The 8,598-nt window shown below is 41.7% G+C and overlaps 1 long non-coding RNA gene across 1 annotated transcript; it reads right to left on the reverse strand.

The window, feature by feature from the left end:
* Positions 1–6,091: 6,091 nt before the first annotated feature.
* Positions 6,092–7,736, reverse strand: LOC142841196 (uncharacterized). Its single transcript, XR_012909028.1, has 3 exons — positions 7,654–7,736; positions 6,986–7,023; positions 6,092–6,167 (listed from the first exon to the last, which is right to left on the reverse strand). It is a non-coding gene; the product is annotated as an uncharacterized LOC142841196 (long non-coding RNA).
* Between the last annotated feature and the right edge of the window lie 862 nt (positions 7,737–8,598).

Below are 8,598 nucleotides of genomic sequence, written 5' to 3' on the forward strand. Positions count from 1 at the left end.
GCCTCTGGCAAGGACATCATGTTCCTGAGAGCAAGTCTCCTGCCAGCAAACCTACCTTAGATGCCCAGCAACAAGGCACTGGAGGCTGCTGTTGTACTGTCTGTGGTTGTGTGTGCAGAACAATGACCCAGACCCTGCAGAAGAATCACAAAACAGGAAAAAGGTTGGTCAAAGGATCAGACACATCCTTAAGATGAGCTTGAAGATATAAAAAAAACTAATTTGGAAATATAGCATAGTGTGTGGAAATAGAAATGACAGGGAAAGAAGAACAGGATTTCCCTTGCGTAGAGATGGGAATGTGTGTGTCCTGATGTGGGGCTGTGCCTCGCTATGAGTATGGGGACAGTGATGAAGGGTTCTGAGACATATCTCACAAGCCGGATTCTGTGTTTGGATGTCTGTACAGCAGTGGTTCTCAGCCTGCCTAATGCTGTGACTTGTCTCTTAATACAATTTCTCATGTTGTGTTGATCCCAGCCAGAAAATTATTTCTGTTGTTTCATCATCGCTGTAATATTGTTACAGTTCAGAATCATGATGGAAATAGTTTTGGGGATAAACGTTTGCTGAAGAGGTCACAAGTCACAGGCTGAGAACCACTGTTCTAGAGTCAGAGAGATATGGAATCTTTTTAGCCCCAGCAACTTTGGTTCCCTGAGCCTGGATGTGCTGGACCCATTTTCCAAACACACGCTGGGCATTTCTGTGAGGAGAAAACAGAGTGAGACCCTGTGCTCTGAGCCCTGCTCCACAATCTGTGAAATGAGAGCATTAGAATGCTCACCTAGTGATTTAGGGGCCTTTAGTTATAATATCTGCTTTAAATACCAGTCAGAAGTTTCTGCTTATGTGGCATTTGGAATTACAGGTTGGCCTTGAACTCAGACTTTATACTGTCTCTGTGTTCCGAAGTAAAATGAATGCAGGCAGATTTTAAAAAAATATATACATCTTTAATGTAGAAATAGACTTACAGTACCATGGTTCCCAAAGAGAAACAGGAAGCAGAAGGGATGTGCTTGGCTCCTGCTAGCCCAATTTATAAGTAAACATTCGCCCAAGGCAAGCCCGCCCCCTAATGGGCTGGCTTAACCCTACATCTCTGTCTCCTGAGTCCTGGGATTAAATGTGTGCTCCACGCCCACCTGTCAGAAATACACATTTCTAAAGGCAGTCTTCTTCTGGAGAAAGAATAGGGACAAGCAGTAGCTGCAGCACCTAGAGACTGATTTCACTTTGACTCTGCCTAAAGCCTACTCACTTGCTTCATCTGTAAAACTGCCAAGAGCAGTGCATGCTGTAGAACAACCACTTTCAAAAATACTTTAAACATTGGGTTCACTTTTTATCAGACAAATGTTAGATTCTTATTCTTTTGGAAATTCTGCCACAGTTAGCTGTAGTTAGAAAAGTTTACATCTGAAAACTATACATCAGCAGACATGTTATTAAACTGCTAAGTTTACAATAACTAGTTTAGGTATTCAAACTACCCTGTGTCAAATACACGTGGAACAACTGATGACAGTAAACGGAAGCACTGTGTCTCGATGTGGTCAGACAAATCCAGAGATGTTAGAGCAACATCTCCACAAGGAAAATGCACAGCGCATACAGGTGCTATCTGCCTTCTCCCAGCCAAGGCTGCACAGGGCAGCTCTCCCGCTGATCACTGCAGCATGGCTTCATCCCTCTTTCAATCCACTTCCATCCCTCCCCTGTCTTCTTAAACATCTCCACTCTCTCCACACACTCCCTCATCTCGGCCTCCTCAGGCCTTTTTCTGTGCAGTGCCAAGTCACCTTCCACCAAAAGGAATTAAATCATGACAATTCCATAACTGACGTTCCACACTGATCATATAATCCAAATGTCATACACAGCTGAAAACGACACACATATTCCTTTCTATCCTATCCACAAGCAGTGTCCACATTGTCTTCAAGGTCCTGGCCACTGGCCTTGTCCTCTGCAATTAGATCCACTGTTCTCCATGGAAGCAAGCACGCCCATAATATGGCTTCTGCATGGCATTGCTTCCTTTTGTCATTCAGTACTCAGATCACATGCTAACTTCTGAAACCTTTGGGGTAACATCACGTACCACAATCCCTATCACAAATATTTCCTATCAACTTTATGATCTTTAAAGCGCCAATAATACATTGAATTGCTCTGATTACTGATTTCTTCTGCTTACTGACAGTTTACCTATCTAACACGATATACAAGGACCCGTGCTAGTCTTCACTGTGCAGGAACATGGTGCTCACAAAGGAGGCCAGTATGTGAATATCTGGATAAACATACATGAAGGAATTGATGCATATTTGACATGTCAAGTAACACACTGGTATTTACGGGAGTAGCAAGAGAACCTGGTATGGAATTAAACAGTCTGTGACTCCATATCCTAGAAGACAGAATATCAAACCCACTGGCAGTACTTGTTAACATGGACAGCCATCAGAAAGAAGTGGTTATGCTACACCCCACTTCACAAGGTTTGATTCGGTGTCTATTGTGGACCCAGATATCTACCATTTTAATAAGCACTCCCTGCAAATGTGATGCAGAAATGCATGGCCCATTCGAGAAATCGTCTGAAGGAATGGCTTCCGTTTCAGTCCTGATCATTTAAAGGGACCCATGCAGGGTTCAGTTATCTGGGGAGTCTATAACTGCCATTGTTCCACAGTGTGCTGCTCTTTGCTGCTACCTGCTCAACACGATGTGTTCCTACAAGGCATCACAGATCCGCTGCAGGTCACACGGATGGGAAGAGAAAAGGAAATGACTCACCAGGTGAGTCCACATGATCTTGTCACTCTTCCTAGGTAACAGGCTGACAAGACGACACCACACTTGGTTCTTCTCCAGGAGCTGATTCTGCATGGAGAGCTCACAGTTTTCTCCCCTGTTCTACTAGAAGGCAGAGTAAGGGGAGAGAAATCTCATGGAGAGGGGAGGAAGGCAGATGAGAACGCTCATGCACTCTACTGTACTGAACATAGGGATGGAGTAGTCTGTCTGCATCCAGTCAAGTCAAAGATGTGCGGTGACATCTTCCTCTTCTTTGTTCATCTCACAGATCCTTCCTATACACACCCATGTACACATCACACACATACACACACACACACACACACACACACACACACACACACACACCATTGGCTCTTACGACTCTCACATACTGAAAACAAGGGCTCATGTCAGCTTCTTGTCAACATTTGCGTGTTCTCTCTGCCTTCCTGTTGTTCTTATCATAGAAGAGACCTGACATTGACAGAAAGAAGAGACAAAGTGTCACTGACAACTAGCATTTGGTGATTACTGTCTTCTGGGGGTGGTCAGATAATCCAGAATTCTAAGCAGATAAATGAAGAGCAGGTCCACTTGAATGTGTGTCCTCGCATGGGCACGTTATGGGATAATTTAACCATCAAAATATATAATGATGACAAAGGAGTACTCCTTTAAAAATGGGTGTTTCTGAGTAGACACAAACGCATGATAATCAAAAAAAACATGGTGAACTTTACTTAAAGACGAGCAATGCTTGGATAGTAGTAACTGCACAGGGAAGTAGGTATCAGAGCAACCCTTAGCAGGTGTCATGGTAATAATCCATACGGCAAGAACCATCCATAAAACACACCCTCTGTACACAGTCCATAGCAGACACTGCTAAAATCTGCATTTCTGATGGGAAAACAAGAGGGGAAACACACGAGTACTGACCTTTCCCTTTTTGTGTTGGGAAAATAATATTAGATATTTTGAAAATAATTACCTAAGTATTCTTCATAATACAAACCTTTTTAGAGTTACACATACATACCTAATTCTTCACATGTACCTCTTCTTTCTCTACAACCGTGATCTCAACACCTCCCTGATGGAGCTGGCTGGGAGGTGAAGGACTATCTCTATGATTCCAAAGATTCCATTTGGGCAAACATTTGACCTGTGGCTGCCTTAGAAGAATTCCCCCAAACTGGGTGTTGGACATTTGTTTCTTTTATCATAATGCACTTGTAACTTCAAAATAATGAAATTGAAACAAAAGCAAATATATGTTACCAAAGACATTTTTATCATAGAGAAAGAAATCTGACATTCCAACCTAAAAGAGAGCTTCTGTTAAAATTAACCCACAGACAGTTGACCACAGTGAAATGTGTAAGCTGTAATTTAAAATGCCTGTCACTGGAGATAGCATTAGGAAATATGAAATAATTAGGAAAACTCTGCCCGCTTCTCTGTAGTGCCTAGACACTCAATGGGACAAATCATTGCTGAGAGTAAAGATGTTTAGATTCGTTGACTGTGGAGATATTTTGTTTCTTCCCTGACAATAAAGCTTGCCTGAGGATCAGTGTGTGCAGATAGCCACCTGTTAGCCAGAGAGGACAGGCAGTGTTGGCACTCACCTTTCCCAACACTTAAGAAACAGAACTCTGAGTTCAAGGCCATGCTGGGCTATATTAGATTGATCCAGTCTAAAAGAGAAACAGAGTCAGGCAGTGGTGACTCACATCTTTCATCAAAGTGCTTTGGTGTTACACACCTTTAATCCCAGCACTAGGGAGATGGAGAATGAAAAGTAAAGTGGCTGGGAAAAGAGAGGAATATAAGGTGGGAAGATATAGGAGATCCAGGCATTCAGTCTGAGGTCTTGTAGAGACAGGATTCTCCATTTGGTCTGAGGATTTTGTCGAGGAAAGAACTAGTGGCTGGCTGCTCTGCTGTTCTGATCTTATAGCTCCAACCACTTAATATCTGACTCCAGATTTTATTATTAAGACCAATTAGAATTTACTCTGCAATCCCCTTCATGCAATGGAAGATACTGGTGTCTATTCTCCTCAAATAGACCTATAGATCCAGTGCAATACCAACAGAACTCTAACAGACTTTTCATAAACGAATGGGCTTATCCTGAAACTCACAGTGAGTATGAAAAACCCCAGCTTGAAAACAACCTTGAAAAGGAACAATGTTGGAGGATGAACACCTGACTTCCAGACCCCTTATAAACCTAGAGAAATGAAGACAGCGTGCCTGATTGGAAATGACAATAAGACAGAAAAGAATATGAAGGGGACAGAAGAGTCACACACGTGTGAGGGGACACCTTTAGCAAAGACACAAAGACACTTCAGTTAAGCAGACATATGCTGGTCACTGAGTTTTTCTGGGACTCCCTGTACTGGTAGGGAGGAGTAGTCCAGTACCTTGTCCAGCAGCCTGAGGATCACCCTGTCCTTTGACGACCTTGACCCTGGTAAACTGGATTTAGGCTGCAGAAAAGAATTTCAGAAAAAGCCAGGATGAAGCAAAGGTTGTGAGCTTATTAATCCTTTGGACAGAAGCTCGCATAGAATAAGCATGGCTCATGCATGACGGCCTGAGTGAGGACTAGAGAGAGACATGAGATTAGGTGTCAGTACAAAGGGTGTGTGAGGAGGGCAGGAGAGTGAGAAATGTGAAGATTTTTATGGCTCTCAAAGTTACATTGTTTAAAATTACATGTAAGAATACTTTGAGTCTTTAAATGGGTTCTGTTTTCCCATTAGGAAAAATATACAATACGTTATTAAAAAGTCAAAAATAAAAAATAATTTTTTGAAATGTTCTTATCGCTTTGAAAATTTCTTTTAGTAAATTAAATTGTAAAGTTAATATGTGATTTTACAAGTATTCTTGTCCTAAGTAAGCACAATTAATTAATTAATTTTTATTTGTTTCCTGTTTTTCCACAGGGAAGTCTGTGCACCACATGAGTGAGTACCTACTCTCACAGAGGGCACCAGAGTTTGAGATGTCACGATATCTGCGTAGCACTAACACCGACCTGGGAGATCTGGGATAGCTGATGTAACATACTCACTTCACAGTGCCTTGATCCTTCCACCCACCTGAGATGACAAGGCATTTAGGCACATGGGATCACATTTAACCTCAAAGAGCTGCTAATGAACAGAAGATGAGGTACTGTTAACATATTGAATGGTTAAGGATTGGGATAGGGAACTAACTCACCCTTAATGTCCCAATATCCAGTTCACACTTCCTGTCTGGTGGACATCACAGCACACTGGGTTCTTCCCCATGAACTCCTGCTTCTGGGTTGCAGAGATTAAACCCTTTGCTTTACACTAGAAGGTAACATAAGGGAAAAGAAAACTCATGAAATAGAGGAAATCAGGATGACGATGCACATAAATCCCAGGGAATGCAATGATAGTGCCTTGTCTGTGCAGACGACATCAATGGAAGGTATACAATGATGTTTTTCATCCTCCCAGGTCAACTCACCACCCTGGGCATATACAGTGATAACTGTGACTGTAGACACATACTGGGAATGTGAGCTTGTGCATTTCCCATTCCCGTGGCAAGAACTCCCCCTCTCTGTGTGCACTCAGGCCCCTACTTTCATGCCACAGCCTTCCATGGGCAGCACAAAGGAGGCAAGGGAAATCTGCCAACCACATAAATACACAGGATTTGTTTTCTCTCAATTCAGGCCCTGAAAATTATTCTTTGAGGTGGGCATCATTACTTCCTTTCCACACAGGGCTCAGATAGTACAATGCTTAGACCCAAGACATTCTCCAGATACACCAGATGAACATTGATGCCATCTTAAATGGATTCCTCTGGCCAATATTGGGGAAAATGGAGCATGGAAATAGAGAACGGCAATAGAGAGGAAAACAGTTTGGGAAAATGGGTGTTGAGCCATACTGATATACGTCAGCACATGAGTAAAGAACTATGGAGATAAGTAAGCAGTATACTACACACCAGGTCATCATTGAAGAGGACCAGGAGAATTATGACACATAACCTATCACAGCAGTAAGTGATTAACTAACTTTCACAATATATATATCCAGGGACATATATGCACAAGCATGAGTATATACACAACACACACTAACAAATGTCAATGTAAACACACAGCTCTCACCTCAAAGGAAGAAGAGAGTTCACTCTGGAGTCAAATATCTGTGAGTAAACATGAGAGAGACAGGTTTATGTTAGTACAAATTGCATGTTACAATGTGGAAACAGATTCATGAAGTTTCTATAATAACAGAATGAAGAAACTATAGACTCTATTTAAGTACATTGGTGATAATATTAAGTAGACTATTATGGTAAAGCAGAGAAACCTCAGCTACAGGCACTAGCTGCTATGTGATGACACGCAGTCCTTTGACTGGTAGAAACTTAAAGCTTTGTTAAGGAGACATATTCTGATATTTTAAATGTGAGGTCCAACGTCATCTGTTACTGACAAGGTGTTAGGTAAGTCCAACACAGGGGGCTCAAGGAGTGGCTACTCATGGACTCAAGAGAACACAAAGGAAATTGTAATTAGGCCCTGGGACTGCGACTTCCACCATCTCCATATCACTGCAGGTCTAAGAGTCAATCAACCAGTCTTTGCACACCAGCCTCTGCCAAGGAATTCCTGTGTACACACACACACACACACACACACACACACAGACACACACACACCTCTCATTCTCACTCCCCTAGCTCCCTGATGTTTACTGAGAGCTCAAGGGGAACAACCACATTACAACAGATTCATTTCTGACCACACATGGGATGGTGAGAGATACTAACATATCTGGTTTGAATGAGATTCCTGTGACGATGGTCATGGACTTCTCTCTTGGACATTTCTCTCATTTGTTTCAGACTGTCAATAATAACCTGTAAAGGCCGATAAGAAAATAGAGACAAACTGCATTACACATCAAATAACGTTTTCTTCATGCTTTCAACAAAAAATGTCCTTTGTAGGTTTCATTGACACTTGGTTCCTGAAGGTTTACAGAAGATTTAATAATTTGTTCACAAAAAAATTCGTAGGAATTGTGTTTTAAAAAAAAATAGCAGTTATAGTTGAACGCAAAAGTGGAAATACTTGTGAATGATCCTGACACATGCATCCATAGTGCTGATAGGCTGAGAGATTTCCAAGCATTGCTGAATTGGAGACAACCTTTCTTAATGAAAGACAACTATGTTCACGGCTCATACAAATCATTATTAGTAAGATGTCTGTTGATTCAAAACTGAGCTACAGATTCAGTGCACTAACAATAAAATTGCACTTATTCTTTTTAAAAATTGAGTCGACAACTCTAAACATTGTAGATTAAATACATGGCTTGTGTAAAAGCCTTAGAAACAGACAAATGTTAGAGAACTGCATTGCCTGATAGGAGACCTCTGTTTGAGCCTACAGTAATTGGACCAGCATGCTATTGAATCAAAGTTGGCAAGAAAAAGTCCAAAACCAACAGTCCACGCTCACATCCACACATTTACAGACCATTGCCAATACCAAGTCAACATTTTTCCTGTATCCGATGCTGGCATCAAGCTTGTATGTAGTGTGTGCTGAGAAGAACTGACCATACTCCTGCTGCAGCCTCTCAGGCACTGGGATTACTGGCATATATACCATGACTGGATTATTGGAAAACTGATGTTTCACCAATAAACAAGGCAATTTGATGCAGAAAGATGGCCTTTCAGAAGCAATGCTGAGGCAAGTACATG

The sequence above is a fragment of the Microtus pennsylvanicus genome, chromosome X (genome assembly GCF_037038515.1).
Source record: "Microtus pennsylvanicus isolate mMicPen1 chromosome X, mMicPen1.hap1, whole genome shotgun sequence".
NCBI classification, from domain to species: Eukaryota; Metazoa; Chordata; class Mammalia; order Rodentia; family Cricetidae; genus Microtus; species Microtus pennsylvanicus.